The sequence below is a fragment of the Perognathus longimembris genome, chromosome 7 (assembly GCF_023159225.1).
Source record: "Perognathus longimembris pacificus isolate PPM17 chromosome 7, ASM2315922v1, whole genome shotgun sequence".
NCBI lineage: Eukaryota > Metazoa > Chordata > Mammalia > Rodentia > Heteromyidae > Perognathus > Perognathus longimembris.
The window spans coordinates 16,726,366-16,743,898 of NC_063167.1; the positions used below are offsets into that span (position 1 = coordinate 16,726,366).

The 17,533-nt window shown below is 45.1% G+C and overlaps 1 protein-coding gene across 1 annotated transcript in view; it reads left to right on the forward strand.

The window, feature by feature from the left end:
• The first annotated feature begins 9,080 nt into the window (after positions 1–9,080).
• The window catches only part of Wdtc1 (WD and tetratricopeptide repeats 1), a 50,193-nt gene continuing 41,740 nt past the window's right edge, over positions 9,081–17,533 (forward strand). Inside the window, exon 1 of the mRNA XM_048350610.1 lies at positions 9,081–9,386. The gene's annotated coding sequence lies outside the window, so the exon portion shown is untranslated. The remainder of the gene's footprint in view (positions 9,387–17,533) is intronic.

Consider the following 17,533-nt stretch of genomic DNA (forward strand, 5'->3'; position numbering starts at 1 on the left):
ACAGGATCTTTGTGGAGTTTTAAATGCGGATTTTGAATGGTTGAGTTGGTAGGTGAAGGAGATAGAAGACTGGAGTTAGCCAAAGGAGAAAGAACTGCAAATGGCCCTGTGGGCTTGGAAGAAGGAAAAGGGCTTAAAGATGGGTCTTGCTTCCTAGTTCAAGCTGAGAACTTCTGACTCTCAACAGGAGTATTTAGATATTTTTAAATGTAAATTTTACTTGGTGGGATTTAAATCTGCTGTCTTGCCATACGTTTTCTATTTGTTCCTTCTGTTTTTGGTCCATCTATATTTTTGTGTTCCTGCTTTTGTTTTTGTTGTTTTGCAACAGGGTTTTGCTACGGGGCCTGGGCTGGCCTCAAACTCCTCCTGCCTCATTGCCAGAATGCGGGATGGGATTACAGGCATGAGCTGTCATGCTCAGCTGCTCATTTCCTGCTTTCTTCTGTACTGAGGTTTGTTTTTGTTTTGTTTTGTTTTGTTCAATAACCCCACTTTAATCTCTCTTGTATCTTAGTTATATTGCTTTTATAAAACTCTGGTGACTATCCTAGGATTTTTAACACACATATTTAACTTATGACAATCTACCTTCATATGCTATTATGTGATTTCTGTACATTTTTAGAGCCTTAACCTGTACATGGAAGAAACAATATGTTTCCAGCTCCTTCCTACAATTTTCTGCGTTTTTACTCTCAGACGTTTGCTGGAGTTTGAACTCAGGACCTGATGCAAGCGCTCTATCAGCTGAGCCACACCTGAATCCTTTTGCTTTTAGTTTGTTTTTCAGATAGGTGCTCAAACATTTGCCAGGTCTGGTTTGGAATGATATCCTCTGACCTCTTCCTCTCGTGTAGTTGGGATTATAGGCATGCAATACCCTGCCTGGCCTGCATTTTCTTTTTAAATTCCTTAGAAACTGCATATGATACATTGTTAACTATTTTTACTCTAGTCGGTTATATTTTAATTAAGAATTAAGAGGGCTGGGGATATAGCCTAGTGGCAAGAGTGCCTGCCTCGGATACACGAGGCCCTAGGTTCGATTCCCCAGCACCACATATACAGAAAACGGCCAGAAGCGGCGCTGTGGCTCAAGTTGGCAGAGTGCTAGCCTTGAGCGGGAAGAAGCCAGGGACAGTGCTCAGGCCCGGAGTCCAAGGCCCAAGACTGGCCAAAAAAAAAAAAAAAGAATTAAGAGAAGTATTTTTTATTGTTACCTTATTTTCTACCATTTCAGTAGTCTTTGTTTCCTTGTGTAGCTCCAACTTGCATCTCGTGTCATCCTCCTGAAGACGGTCTCTTGGCAGTGAGTTTTTCTAGCTCTTTTCCTTCCCTGGTGAGCTTTCTGTAATCTGTGCACCCATGCCAAGGTCCCTGGTACTATACCTAGTGTAATATGGAGGTCAGATCTGGCCAGCACCATAATTGGCTATTGAGGGGTGTCAGATTGACTCCATCTCAGATTAGTTTAAGAGAGCAGAAGCCGACTCCATCTTCGCTAAGATCTCCCCCAGCCTATCCAGGGAAGTTCCCCTATTCTGTGATAAGATTGTGTAAACTGCTTGACCACCTGAGTAGTGGAACATTCTAGGTTAAACCTGTGCCCTCGCATGAGTAGACGTATCCGCCTGCATCATGTGAGCCCCACCAAATCCATGTGCCAAGTCTAACTAACATGATAGGTTGGTTCAAACAGTTTCTACGAGGCAGATTGTAACTCCACTGGCCATCTGCGTGTGAGCTGGCATGCTCTGTAAGTGTTGTAACCTCATTGGCCACCTGTGTGTGGCAGGCTTGACCATGTGGTGTTTGCCTTTATAACCCGACCCTGAGCGTAGCCTGGGATGCATTGTCCCAGTTCCTCAGTCTGGGCTGTGGCCCTGGCCATCCAGCCTGCTTTTTACCGTCGGCAGTTTCAGCTCCAGAGTCTGGGCCATGACCCTGGCCAGTCAGTATACTTTTTACTTCCCCAATAAATCCATCTTTTTACTTGAGACTGTCTCTGAGTGGTGGACTCTTGGAGGAATTGGGATTTCCCACCCCCATCCCATTACACCTAGTACTTGGTATGCTGTGCCCCAGGGAGAGAGGTGGGTTTCTCTGCTGTCCTGGTCTAGACTCAGTGTCATGTTTTATGACCACAGGGCCTTGCATGTGCTAAGCAAAGACATAGCCCAGCCTCCATCTTAGGCTGTAAACATCTGGGCTCCAGCCTGGGGTTTTCTCAGCATTCCTGCCCAGCCTCATGGTGTTGTGCTGCAGTGTCAGGAGACCTTAGCTGGGGTCCTGTACGATCCTGTCTGTTCTAGAGGGGCCCAGGGTGGTTTGCTTCTCACCTTCCCCCAGCTGCAGTGAGTCTTTACTTGTGTCACATGGGGAGAGGGTGTTTCCTACCCACCCACCATCTAGGCAGATGGGTTTTGCTTCTGTTCCTCCCCCAGAATTAGTAAGTCTTTGCTGAAACCAGGCATGTTATTGCTTCTCCTACCCCAGATGCCTGTGTGTGTGTGTGTGTGTGTGTGTGTGTGTGTGTGTGTGTGTGTGTGTGCTGACATTGGAGCTTGAATTCAGGGCCTTGTGTTCTCACTCACCTTTTCTGCTCATGGCTGATGCTTTGCTACTTGAGCCACACCTTTGGTTCTGGCTTTTTGCTGGTTATCTGGAGATGTGTCACAAAGATTGTCCACAGCTGGCTTTGAAATTCCATCCTCTGCTCTCAGACGCCTGAGTAGCTAGGATACAGGTGTGAGCCACCAGCTCCTGGCTCAGATGCCTATTGTTTGCTGAAAAGAAAGAATGGTCTGAGAAGGCTTGTGGGACTCCTGCTCATCCCTCTGCGGCAGCCCATTATCTCTCTGCATACTCCAAGCACCTGTTCTCATTCCCCAGTTCCAACCTTTCTTGTGAAAGAAGTTCATCCCTTGGAGCTTGGATAAGTACAAATTCTCTTTATGTCTAGAGCCCTGATCTATACAAATTGATCTCCTAGCATGCACTTGATCTTCAAAACCGTGTTAAGTTTTAGCTGATTTCTTCTTCCTTCTTAGATAGACGGTAAATATGACATTTGGTTTCCTTGTACTCTTCAGCTTTTTTTTCCTTTTTTTTCCCATTTATTTAGTGCCAGTAGTGAGGCTTGAACTTGGGGCCTCATGATCTCATTTGCCTTTTTCTTTTAAAGTGTATGTTCTACCACCTCAGCCGTAGCTCAAGCTTTCTGTGGTTACTTGGAGATAAGCGTCTCATGGACTTTTCTGCCTGGGCTGGCTTTGAACTTTGATCCTCAGATCTCATCTTCCTGAGTAGTTAGGATTACAAGCACAAACCACTGGTGCTTGGCAGAATTAACCTTTTAATTGGGGAATAGCAAGGTTCTAGAAGTGCAGAGATATTGTTGTAGCTATTTTTGGAAAACACAATCTGTCACACTGTGGGAAGAGTGTTGCAGTAGAGAGAATGCTTGAGCAAGTCTTCCTGAGGGAGAAACAGGGTGAATCTAACCACATAAAGACCAGCCTAGTAAGGCTAGTGCATAGCCAAGAAGAAACTGATAGAAGGCTTACTAGGACAAGAAAAGCAAAAGTCTTCATTCTACCTTGAGGAGTTGTTAATCTTTTATTTTGGTCACTCAATTGATCAACTGAGGTGGAAGTCTCCTTAACTAATATTAAATACACATGGTTCCTTATCCTGTTAGCTCCAAGTCTCTGATTTTCTGTTGCACCTCAACTTTCCTGTCAGGCTCTAGGTTCACCATGAACATGTTTCAGACTCTCTTCCCCCTTAAAACATTGGTTGCTAGCTACTTCCTGGGGACAGACTTTGCATGCATCTCTACAAAACTTGTTGCTTTGACCATAGATGTATTTCTTACTATATTGTGTCTAGAACAGTGCCTTTGCCTTTGTAAGATTGATATCTGCTAAGTTCTGTATTTGATACAGTGTGGGTATTCAGTGAATCTCTGATAACTGAACGCATCTCCCCTGATCAAACACTGCTCCATGCCTCTGGGAATATAATCTGAACTCAATTCTTTCCATTAGGCTTCACCTCTCTTACTCAAACTGACCCCTTGGGAAATTTGACTGCAACCAATATGGTCTTATTAGTGCCTGTCACTCAGCCTCTGCCAGACCTTCACTTAGGCTGTTGATTATCAGCTAAAATCTAAAACTAAGTTTTCATGATGTACTAGGAGAACAAGTATATCTATGCAACGTGTAAGTACTTAATATATTGTGCAAGAAGTTGTCTGGTTTGGAAAGCTCTCTGCCATCAGCCCCATTGCAACATTGTTTAACACAGTAAAAGACAGTAGTAGGGATGGTTAAACAATATGGTGGTAACTTTACTCAGTGCTCTGGTACATAGCTGGGGGTATCCCGCTCTCTCACCAAGAGCACCTTTTCATATGCAGATTTGCAGCTTGTGTATTTCATTTTGTGAAATATCTATTTTGTTTGTCCTTCCTTCCTTCTTTCCTCCCTCCCTCCCTCCCTCCCTCCTTCCTTCCCTCCCTCCCTCCCTGCCTCCTTCCTTCCTTCCTTCCTTCTTTCCTCTCTCCCTCCCTCCCTCCCTCCCTCTCTCCCTCCCTCCCTTCCTTCCTTCCTTCCTTCCTTCCTTCCTCTTCTTTTCTTTCTTTTTGTGCTGGTTCTGGGGCTTGAACTAGTCTGAAGGTTAGAGCTCTGTCACTTGAATGATACCTCCACTTCTGGCTTTTTTTTGGTGGTTATTACCTTTTTTTATTTTGGTGCCAGTACAGGATCTTGAACTTAAGGCCTCATTTCTACACAGCTTCTGTGTGTGTGTGTGTGTGTGTGTGTGTGTGTGTGTGTGTGTGTGTGTGTGTGTGTGTGCTGGTCCTGGGGCTTGAACTCAATGCCTGGGCACTGACTCTGAGCTTCTTTGGCTCATGGCTAGCCCTCTACTATTTTTTTTTTTTTTTTTTTTTTTTTGGCCAGTCCTGGGCCTTGGACTCCAGGCCTGAGCACTGTCCCTGGCTTCTTCCCGCTCAAGGCTAGCACTCTGCCACTTGAGCCACAGCGCCGCTTCTGGCCGTTTTCTGTATATGTGGTGCTGGGGAATCGAACCTAGGGCCTCGTGTATCCGAGGCAGGCACTCTTGCCACTAGGCTATATCCCCAGCCCATAGCCCTCTACTATTTGAATTACAGCTCTACCACTGACTTTTTAGTGTTTGCTTGGAGATAAAAGTCTCATGGATTTCCTGCTTAGACTGGCTTTGAAATTTGTTCCTCAGATATCAACCTTCTGAGTAGCTAGGATTTACAGGTGGGAGATACCAGTGCCTGGCCCCATACAACTTTTTTACTCATGGTTAGGCTCTACCACTTGGAACACATCTCTAGTTCTACCTTTTTGCTGGTTAATTGGAGATAAATTGATTAGAGGATTTGTCTGCCTGGACTGACTTAGAACTGAGCCTCAGATTTTAGCCTGAGTAGCTAAGATTATAGATGTGTGCTACCTATCCTGATTACATTAACTGGTTATATGGTACTTCTCTATATGTTTAAGCCACAGTTCACCTGTCAATTTCCCTAAAAATGGGGAAAATGGAGTCTTGACATTTTGCTATACTGGTAGGACTGCATGTTAGTATCTCCTGTGCACATTTCCAACAGGGCCGCTACAGTTTTAGGAGTATTAGCCTGCAAAAATATGAGCACCTTCCATTTTAGGTTGAAAATTTTTGCTTTTGCATAGATGTCTAATAAGGAGTAGGAAATTGTGATGCTAGCGACTATCTCTGCAAAGCCATTGAATCAGTTGGAATATTCCCTGGTGCTTTGCAGAGGGAAAAAGTTGTGTTCACCGCCATAATCTTTATTTGAATACTCTTTGTTTCCAAAAACCATATCAGAACATTGCAATTGGTCTCTTAATATAAAATTCAGTCCAAGGCTGGGAATGCGTGTGGCTCAGTGGTAGAGTGCTTCCCTAGCATGCATGAAGCCCTGGGTTCGATTCCTCAGCACCACATAAACAGAAAAAAGCCAGAAGTGGCGCTGTGGCTCAAGCGGTAGGATGCTAGCCTTGAGCAAAAAGAAGCCAGGGACAGTGCTCAGGCCCTGAGTCGAAGCCCCAGGACTGGCAAAACAACAACAACAAAAAGCAATCCAACCACTTCTAGAGTGTTCTGAACATGACTATACAGCCTGTACTTCAATACTGTCAGAGACAGAGCTCAATCTTCCAAAGTGGCTCAGCTCTATTAACATGAAAAAATACTCTGTGTGTGTGTATGTATGTGTGTGTGTGTGTGTGTGTGTGTGTGTGTGTGTGTGTGTGTGTGTTTGTTAGGATCAAACCCAGGGCCTCATGCATACCAGGCAACTCAGGTCTATTAGACAGAAGATTTTCTCTTTGATTAATCTGCCTGGGATATGTGGCAGATTTTGTGCAGTGTTTGTGATTGATTCCAGGGTCTTGTACATGTTAGCCAAATGCTTACCATTGAGCTACATCCCCATCCCTTAACTTCCTTTTGGGTTTTTTTTCCCTATGTAAAATAGGAGTAAGAATGACACCTAACTCATAAGGTGATTATAATGATCAAATGAGTTAGTTATGTGAATGCCTGTGTGCACACGTGTGTGTATATATACACACATATATACACATACACATATGTGGAAATTCATGAAAGGTTGAATGAGAATCTGACAGGAAATACCCAATAGTATGTTGGGTGTGGTGGCTCATGCCTATAATCCTGGCTACTCAGGAAGGGGAGATCTAGAGGATTGTGATTGGAGGCCAGCTTGAGCAAAAAAAGTTCTTCTGCCCGCCCCCAAACTCAGCTAATACAAGTTGGGTGAGGTGATGTGTGCCTGACATCCCAGTTACCTAGGAAGTGTAAATTGGTGGATCATGGTCCAAGCCAGCCCAGGGCATAAACAATCAGATCCTAAGAAAAATATAACTGAAGTTACAAGAGCAGAAACATGGCTCAAATGGTTGAGTATCTGTCTATTTAATTAATTAATTATTTATTTTTGCCAGTCCTGGGCCTTGGACTCCAGGCCTGAGCACTGTCCTTGGCTTCTTTATGCTCAAAGCTAGCGCTCTGCCACTTGAGCCACAGCGCCACTTCTGGCCATTTTCTGTATATGTGGTGCTGGGGAATTGAACCCAGGGCTTCATGTATATGAGGCAAGTACTTTTGCTACTAGGCCATATTCCCAGCCCCCTGAGTATCTGTCTAGTAAGTGCAATATCCTGAATTCAAAATCCCAGTACCACTAATAAATAATCATTAGTAGCTATAGATTTATAAGTCTTCCTGTTATCTGCTGCTCACTACTGTCAAACATTCATTCTAACAACAAATATTTCCTGAGTGTCTGCTATAAACTGCCAGGAAACAGAAGCATGTCCACTCTTTTGTCAACATTTCTAAGAACTTCTGTAATCTTACCACCTAGAAAAAGGGGTTCAAATAATGGTGGTTCTGGATTAGAATAATCTGGGTTTTAATCTCTCTGTCTCTGTCTGTCTCTCTGTCTGTCTCTCTGTCTCTGTCTCTGTCTCTGTCTCTGTCTCTCTCTCTCTCTCTCTCTCTCTGCCACTGAGCTACATCGCTGTCCCTGGGTTTTAATCTTAACTGTACTACCTCCTAAGGGTGTGACTGTAGAAGTGTTGTTCATGTTCTATAATGTGAGCTATTATTCAGCCTAATTTATCCAATCGTCTAACCAAGGTTGCCTCCTTAAACTGTAGAACTACGAGTAGATAGTCGCAATGCTTTTTTCTAGCCCCAAAGTCTATGATTTCTTTATATTTGGAAAAACAGTTATGGGGAGAAAGAATGACCACAATGTTTTTAGAAAAGCTGAATTCACAAGGATAGGTTCTTCTAGAAATGATGGATTCAGCTTTGGGAGCTGCTCAAGGTAGAGGCTGTTTGATTTTCATCAGAGGGACAGAGAATGTTTAAAATGTTGATTCTGGAGTCAGGCAAATCTGAGTTTGAGCTTTAACTTGCTCCCTTTCAGCTGGGTAAACCCTTTTCTGCTTCAGCTTCCTCTTCAAAACACAGACAGCAACTTTACCTACCTAGGGGACCCTGCCCAATATAATGGAAATAAAAGTCAATTAGTATGATCTGATAAATGGCACCCTGTGGGTGAGTGACAAGTTTACCTTCTCAGAATTTGATGGCTGACAGTCTTCCTTTTCTCATTTGAGACTCCGGGTACCTGCCTTGAAAAGTTAGGCATCGTGCCTACCTTCTCACCTTGGTAACTTTCTCACAGTGTAGGGTGTCTCCCTCAGACTTAGGGCTGGCTGGAATGGCCTCTCTTCCTCAGAGGTGAGATCAGCAATGACTCCAGCAGTCTCTCTTGGACGTTAGCTCCTATCAATCAGCCTTAGACTTCCCACAGTGTGCGTGGCTGACTACCCTCCAAGAGACTCTGTGTAGGACCAATCCTCCTCAGGCCCTGGAAACACCATAATGAAATTGATGCTCCAGTAAACCTTCCAAGCCAGAAAGAGTGGGCTGAAGCTTAGCTCTGAAAGACCCTGAGCCCTAGCCTGAGGGTTACCCCAATTCAGGAGCTCAGGCAGTCTTGACTCCAGGCTGTGTTCTGGGTGCTAATGGTTGAGTGTGTGGGGGCGGGCCCCAGAAGCCGTCTTAGGGAGCATTGTACCGGATGGTAGGGTGGGAGGCGCGTCCAAGTAACTAATGGCAACTGGGAGGGGCAAGCCTGCTCTGCAGGAGCGCCTCGACGGTGAAAGACTACAACTCCCAGAATGCCCCAGGGGTCAGCCCGGCTTTCCCACCTGCCCATTGGCTGCCAGTCGCGCGAACGGCGAAGTGGATTGGCTAAGGGAGAGCGGGACTCTCCCACTAGCATGTTAGTAGGCGCCGCCGGCAGCAGACGTTGACCGTGCGCGGGGAGGGGGGGTGGGGGAGCTGGGGCCCCAGCTCGCCATTCTGGAAACTACTGGGCGCTGTCTCCGTAGCGTAGCCGCGGGCTGTGAGGCACCAGGCCGGCGCGGAGACTGCGCGGCGCAGGCGCAGTGCGGGGCTTCTCCCGGGTCCCTAGACAGCTGGAGGAGATAAACAGAGGAGGAGGAGGGAGGGGAGTGCGTGTGTGAGAGCGCGCGAGGGAGTGTGAGTGTGTGTGAGCGCGGGTGTGAGGCGGTGCGCAGGGGCGGGCGGAGGCGCTGTCCGGCCTCGGCCAGGCGCCGGGCGGGGAGCATGGGAAGAGGCTAGAGCTGCCCGGGCCCTCAGCCCCCTTCCCGGGATCCGCGCCCCTCACTCCCGGGAGAGGGGCCGGGCCCCCGGACGGACATGGGCTCCTGAAGTTGCGCTGCTGCTGCTGCTGGTCCCGGGAAGAGACCTGACAGGTACGGGTCGCCGCCGCCCCCTGCCCTCCCTCCGCGGGCACCCACGGGCTTCCCTCCGCCCAGGCACCCGGGCCGCCCGCTCTGGGCCAGCTCCAGCCCAGCCGGCCTGGGAGTCTGAGCCCGCCCGCCTCGGGGCCCCCGGGTGTCCCAAGTAGGGGCAGGCCTCGCTGGGCGGAGGGCGCGGGGGCCCCAGGGGCTGGAGGTCGAGGGACCGGCGGAGGGCGGGCTGGGACTGGAGGTGGGGGAGGCTGTGGGAGTCCCCGGGGGGCTCTGCGGAGGGAGGAGTGGAAGTCCTCTATCTTATCACGGGACTTTTGCGGAGTTTCTGCCATCCGATCTGGCGTTGTGTCTCACTCGGGGAGAAAGGGGCAGGTGGAAATTACTGGAGGGCAATGACTCGACCTGTGTGTGTGTGATATTTCTCTCTCTCTCTCTCTCTCTCTCTCTCTCTCTCTCTCTCTCTCTCTCTCTCTCTCTCTCTCTCTCCCCTCCCTTCCCTCTCTCTCCCTCTCTCTCCCTCTCCCTCTCCCTCCCTCTCCCTCTCCCTCTCCCTCTCCCTCTCCCTCCCTCCCACCTTCCCTCCCTCCCTCTCTCCCCCCTCATACTTCTGGCAGGTACCAATGACCTATCCTGCCACCAAACTGAACTTTGGCAAGGTGTTTCCTCCCTGCACTGTAGCCCCGTGCAAAGGGCCTGTACTTGGGAGTGGGCTCTTCAGTGCCCACTTCACATGATAAATAGGAAGTGAGGAGATAGACTGCTATGCAGCAGGAAAGCCGCAGTGGGTCGTTCCCTGACAGCCTGATGGTTGGCTTTGCTTGATGGCCTCTTGCTCCCTCTAACAAATGTGCTACCAAGATTTTTAGAGGTGTGGGAGCTGATGAGTAGAGTATAACAGTCCAATATGACTGTGTCCCTATAGTTCTCTGATTTCCTTTAATATCCTAACTTAGTGGTAAAGCAACTGAAACTTTTGTTTATAAGTTTGAGTTTACAAGCTGTAGCTTCCCCATTCCTTCCAAGAATGGGTGGATGATCAGGGTAAAGTGGTAGTTAAGTGTTCCTTTTTAGCAAAGCCTGAAACCGTTTTGGGAAGAAATCTGTTCTGTTGCTTTGCATTGGTGGCTCACACCTGTAATCCTAGCTATTCAGGAGCCTGAGATCTGAGGATCAAGGTTCAAACCCAGCCCTGGCAGACAATCTGAGACACTTTTTTTTTTTTTTCTGGTGAGTCCTGGGGCTTGAACTCAGTGCCTGGGCGCTGTCCCTGAGCTGTTCAGCTCAAGGCTATATAACTCTACCACTTTGAGCCAGGGCGCCACTTCCGGTTTTCTGGTGGTTAATTGGAGATGTGAGTTCAGGGACTTTCCTGCCCATTGAACTGAGATCCTCAGATCTCAGCCTCCTGAGTAGCTAGGATTACAGACATGAGCTACCAACACACAGCTTCAAATTTGAGATACTCTTACTGCTAATTAACCAGCAAAAGCCAAAAGTGGAGCTGTGGCTCAAGTGGTAGTGCACTGGCTTTGAGCGAAAAAGCTAAGCAAGAATATGAGGCCCTAAGTTTAAGCCCTAATACCAGAAACACACACACACACACAGTGTTATGAGGACACCTTCAGACCCAGAAGTGTTAGGAAATATCCACCCAGGGCATGAGTTTGCTCAGGTTTGCATTAACCTTTTCTGTACTTCAGGGCCCTTGAGTGGCCAATCTCTGCTCACTATGCTGAACAAAATACTGGTAATTATTTCTCCTTCAAGTTCTGACTTACTCTTCCTTGTAATTCTTGTATTTTTTTAAATTCTTGTATTTTTAGAGGCGTGGAATTGAGTCTTTGTTGTTGGGTGTAATCCCCAGATCCTCTAGGAAGTCTTAGACTTAAGATTTCTTCATTGTTTATTGTTGTATTACACTGGGAGGCCAGATCAAACAGTCTGTGTCTTTGCTTTTCTGACCCTTGGGCACATATTCAAGTCTTATCTCAAGCTGAAGAGGCAAAGCTTTTAGCTTATTTCTTCAGAATAATTGAACAGCAATTTGCATTTCTTTCTATGATGGTCACTGAGGGAAAGAATATGTGTAGTAATTATGACAGTGGTGTTAGTGACAATTTTCCAGCTTTGAGTTTTGGAGTTGTCACACAAGTGGCAGTTAACTTCTTTAAAGGAAGAATGATTTTGACTTTGAGTTGCAAAGGGTTCAGTTCATGGTGGGCTCTGTGTGCATAGGCCAGGTGCTAGTGGCTCATACCTGCCATCCTAGCTACTTAGGAGGCTAAGATCTGAGGATGGAGATTTTATTTTTGTTGTGGGGCTTGAACTCAGCACCTGGGCCCTGTCCCTGAGCCTCTTTGTGCTCAAGGCTATCACTCTACCACTTGAGCCACTTCCAGTTTTGAGTGGTTAAATGTAGATAAGAACCTCATGGGGACTTTTCTGCCAAGGCTGGCTGGCTTTGAACCTGACTGGCTTTGAACTGTGATCCTCAGATCTCAAACTCCTGAGTAGCTAGAATTATAGGCATGAGGCATTGGTGCTGGCTAAAGATGGAGATTTTAAGCCAGTCTGAGAAGGAAAGTTCATGAGACTCTTACCTCCAATTAACTACCAAAAAGCTGGAAATGGAGCTGTAACTCAAAGAGAGCACTAATAAGTTAGTACTGGCTAACTTACTTTGTGAGTTATTTCCCAGTTGACATATATCTTAAAAAGTGATATTTCCTGGCACCAGTGGCTCACACCTGTAATCCTAGCTACTCAGGAGGCTGAGATCTGAGGATCACAGTTCAAAGCCAGCCTGGGCAGGAAAGTCCATGAGACTCTTATCTACAATTAACCACCAGAAAACCAAAGTGGCTCTGTGACTTAAAGTGGTAGAGTGCTAGCCTTGAACTGAAGAGCTCAGGGACAGTGACCAGGTCTAGAGTTCAAGTCCCATGACTGACAAAAAAAAAGTATCTGACATTTATTGAGGGGATCTGGTGTTATTTTTGGTACTAAATAGTTTTCTCCCTTATCGAATTTAACCCCCATGGGCTGTCTTGGGAGGTGATAATTGTTTTTTATATAATATATATGAAGAAACTGATTTAGAGAGGTTAAGAAACTTGTTTTAATTCAAAATTACATAGCTAATACAAGGAAAGATTGGGATTCAAACCCAAGGCTGTCTGCTTTGTGATTATCAAGTTATCTCTAGGATGGTGACACATAAGAAAGAGCCAAAAAGACCAAAGTTTAGGGTATGGGGTAACAGGAGAGCTGTCTGTAAATTCTTGAATTGTCATGGGGAGAGGGAACTGGACTTTCTCTTTGTGATTATAGAAGGCACCTTGTGATTAAAAGATAAAAATTCCAAGGGGGTAGTCTGATTTGGTAGGAGAAAATTTGACTTTGTAAAAAAAAGGGGGGGGGTATTACCTTGTCATGTTACCCATTGTGGAAATATTTGAGCAGAGGCCTTGTCACTTTGTATCAAGGATATAGAAAGGGTTCATGCTTATATAGGTAATAGGACTAAGCAGTCTTTTAGTATTTTAAACTATCCTTCTATGGAAATGTCAACCTCCCTTTATTTTTTATCTATGAAATTGACATGTTTTGATTTCCTGCTTTATGCTGGAGACTTGGCTAGATAGATACTTTATTTTTTACAATCTCTCTCTTAATTTTTAGAAATCTCCTACAAAGTAGACTGATTACTATCCTCAAATGTAAAGAAGTGAAGTTCTGGAAAGTTCAGGAACGTGCTGGCAATTACACAACTACTAGTTGTAGGGCTGCAATTTGAACCCATATTTGCCTCCTGTTTGTTGTGTGACCTAGGCTAAATAATAAATCATGGGTCCTCTTTGAGCTACAGAGGAATTTTTTCATATGTTAAAAATAAATTTTATGGTGGGACTTCCTATAGTGGATTGATGAGGACTGAATGACATCATACGTGCTTTTCACTGTATCTCACTGGTTTTCTTCGAGAGCCAGCATTTTGAGTTAAAGGAACATTTCTTTATTGGGATCAACATGCTGAGAATTCTGGAACTCATTCTTTGTGCTATTAGTAATAGCTGTAGACTCCTCCAAGGGTTTTGTGGCATTAGTGACTAAGACCTAAAAACGTAAAGCCTGAATAATGGGAAGAAGTGCCAGCAGATCAGAGCATATACAAGGCAGTGTTCTCCTTTATTTTTGCCCAGTGCAGATTCAAGTGTCACTGCATTTTTATATTTTATGATTTCTTTTAGGATGATCAAGGTCGTAACTGCTAGAACTGTGCCAGAGCTGGATGCCAAGAATAATGACCCTTAATCCTCTCTGTAGCCATCTGGAGAGGCATTAACCCCATTTTCTTGAGGTGGGGGCGGGGGTGGGAAACAGGATAAAACCTTGCCCAGGTAGCTATCTCAGGGCAGTGTGTTGTATCAGGACTTGGTTAACTTTTTCCTTATATATAAAACCCCAGGTTCTGTTTTCATGATAAGACTGTTCATCCTCAAACCTTCTAGGGGCCTATCTCAGAACAAGAGCCAGACAGTACTGTTCAGAAGCTTCTCCTTAGTTGGAGCCTGACTATTGAGTGTTTATGGTCTACTGTTCCCTCTTATGTCATATTTGTATGTAGCATAAGTGAGTTAGAAAAGGATTTCCAAATTAATAAGTTTAGTTTTCATTTATCTTTCTGCTAAAAGAACAGTGAGAACCATTGAGAAACTTCGGTGTCTTCCCTAATTTGGAAAGATGTAAGTTAGCAGTTAAGGCCATAATTGTGGATGCTTTTAAATAGTAAAAGGACAGCATTATCAAAATGTACTCCTTTTTCTCTTTCTGTATCCTCCACACTACCTTCACACTACCTTATGATGAATGTGGGCCTAGGAGAAGGTAGGTAAAACAAATGATTAAGAAACAAAGTTCAAAAGCATCCAAGGGGCTGGGGATATGGCCTAGTGGCAAGAGTGCCTGCCTCATATACATGAGGCCCTGGGTTCAATTCCCCAGCACCACATATACAGAAAATGGCCAGAAGTGGCGCTGTGGCTCAAGTGGCAGAGTGCTAGCCTTGAGCAAAAAGAAGCCAGGGACAGTGCTCAGGCCCTGAGTCCAAGCCCCAGGACTGGCCAAAAAAAAAAAAAAAAAGCATCCAGGAGTGGGCTGGGAATATGGCCTAGTGGCAAGAGTGCTTGCCTCATATATATGAAGCCCTAGGTTCAATTCCCCAGCACCACATATGTAATGAAAACAGCCAGAAGTGGCACTGTGTCTCAAGTGGTAGAGTGCTAGCCTTGAGCAAAAAGAAGCCAGGGACAGTGCACAGGCCCTGAGTTCAACACACAGGACTGGCAAAAAAAAAAAAGTTAAAAATAAAGCATCCAGGAAAAATGATAACAATGTCCAAATTGTGCAATAAAGCCTCCTCAAGCAGAGAAGCACCAAGGTAAGTTCTCACCAAAGCCTTTCACTAAGTGAAACATTCCTTAGGATGGACTTACAGAGAGAGAGATGTGCGGTTCCACATGGGATCCTGATGATGGCAAAGAATATTTCCAAAGATGCTTTGCTGATAGGCCTGTATTTTAGGCAACACTGTTTCCCAAAATCTGTCATTGTTCTTAGTGCACGACCCCAAAGTGTTTTCATTTCTTTGTTGTTTTGCTTTGAGACAGTCTTGCTATACATCTCAGGCTGGCCTGGAACTTGAGCCCAAGGTGGCCTCCAGGCTCTCCAGTGATCCTAACTCTCAGCTTTCTGAGTGCTGTGATTATAGGCTACCATGTCAGCATACAGTGACATTTTTAATTTCTCTTTGAAGTCAAGAAGAGTCAAGGGAGTTTGTGTGTGTGTGTGTGTGTGTGTGTGTGTGTGTGTGTGTGTTTTGTCATTCCTCCATTCCCTTTGTTGGTTAGGTACTGGAGATTGCACCCAAGGGACTCAGACAAGGCATTTTTTTTCTCTTTTGCCTAAATCTAAGGAATGGCAAGATACAAAATTAGGCATGACTACTTGGACATTGATTTGAGATAGTAATATTATTTTTTGGTAGGCAATAAAAATAACAGTAGGGTCTGTCTCATGGGATTGTCATGTGTAGTTTGTGACATAACACTATTACAATGTGTAAAATGTTCAGTAAATACTTACTAGGCTCAGTGTCAGGGCTTTGTTTTTTTGTTTTTGTCAGTCCTGGGGCTTCAGGGCCTGAGTACCTGTCCCTGGGACAGAAGCCTGTCCCTGACTTCTTTTACTCAAGGCTAGCACTCTACCACTTGAGCCACAATGCCACTTTTGGCCTTTTTTCTATGTATGTGGTACTGAGGAATCGAACCCAGTGCTTCATGCATGCAAGACAAGCACTCTGCCCCTAGGGCACATTCCCAGCCCAGTGTCAGGTATTTTTACATGTGTGTTCTTCCATTTTGGACCACCCTGTAAAGGCAAAGGTAGTCAGACTAGGAAACAGGTTTAGAAATGTTAAGTCACACAGAAAATAGGTACCACAGCTGGAATTTGAACATTAGGTTCCACAGCTCGGCTCTTCATCTTATTTTGCTACTTCAGTGACCTTATGCATTAAAAATGCTCCTGGCTCACTTATTGCACTTTTCTTCTATTCCATATCATTGTTTCTATAGTAGGAGGAAAGCTAGTACAGATAGAGTAAAAGGAAACGTGTACATCACTTGCATAATTCAGAATGTTGAAAAAAGGGGTCATCTGGGCTAAGGGTACCTCACTGCTGTGGGAGGCAGCTTTTCCAGAGGAAAAAGAATATAGATGATTGAAGTCCCATCTTTGGTGTGCTGCAGAATAGTAGTGTCTCCTTAGCATCACAGGGGAGTGTTGTTGTAAGGGGTTTTGTAAGCTCATCTCTGAGTTCACCTCTCATTTTACAGATGGAGAAAGAGACTTAACAGTGAAATGCCATCTCAGTGTCACACAGCCGGTCACACAGCTGGCCCAGAGCACAAAACCCTGGATCCCAGTGCTTCTGCCTCAGTTCCATGTCATGTTGCACTTCAGTTCTCTCTTATTAAGTGGAAATAATAGCTTTTGTGGCTTCCTCACAGGATTGTTGTGAAGCAAATTAAAAGCATGAACAAAAGCACGTTAGGTATGCAAGGTAGTCATGCTGTTTTTTACTTAGCAATAGTTATTTGCCCCTCCTAAATGTGTATCATTCCTGGAGACTTAGGAGGATTAATAGATGAACCAAATAAAAAGCTGGCCCCCAGAATGCTGCTACTGCTGCTAGTGATGTGGATCTATTTTTTTTTTTTTAATGGTACTGGAGTTTGAGCTCAGGGCATACCAATGAGCCACACTCCAACTCTTTTCTGGCTGGATATTTATTTTGGGTTTGAAATTAGAACTTCATGCTGAACTTCCTAAATGCTGGAATAACAGACATATCCCATCATGCTTGGTTTCTTCATTACTTTTTTATGGTACAATAATATTCCCTTTATGTAGGTTTTATCTGTCTACAGGTATTTTCTTTGTTTCCTGTCTTTTGGTAATAATGAATAATGCAACTATAAATGTTCTTTTACAAATTTTTTTCTTTTTTTGTCTGTCATGGGGCTTGAATTGAGGGCCTAGGCACTGTCTCTGAGCTCTTTTGCTCAAGGCTAGCATTCTACCACTTTGAAGCACAGCGCCACTTTCAGGTTTGTTGGGGTTTTTCTTTTGCCAGTCCAGGGGCTTGAACTCAGGGCCTGGGAGCTGTCCCTGAGCAGCTTATATTTTTCTGGTCCTGTGTCTTGAACTCAGGGCCTGAGCACTGTCCCTGAGCCTTTTTGTACTCAAGGCTAGCACTCTATCACTTGAGTCACAGTGCCACTTCTGACTTTTTCTGTTTATGTGGTACTGAGGAATTGAACCCAGGGCTTCCTGCATGCTAGGCAAGCACTCTACCACTAAGCCACATTCCCAGCCACACTTGCAGTTTTTTGAGTAGTTTTCTCATTGGTAATTGAAGATAAGAGTCTCATGGACTTTACAGCCTGGGCTGGTTTGAACAGATCCTCAGATTTCAGATCCTCAGATCTCAGCCTCCCGAGTAGCTAAGATTATAGGTATGAGCTACCGGCATCTGGCTATAAATTTTTTAAAATGTAGTTCCTATCTTTGGTACTGGAATTTGA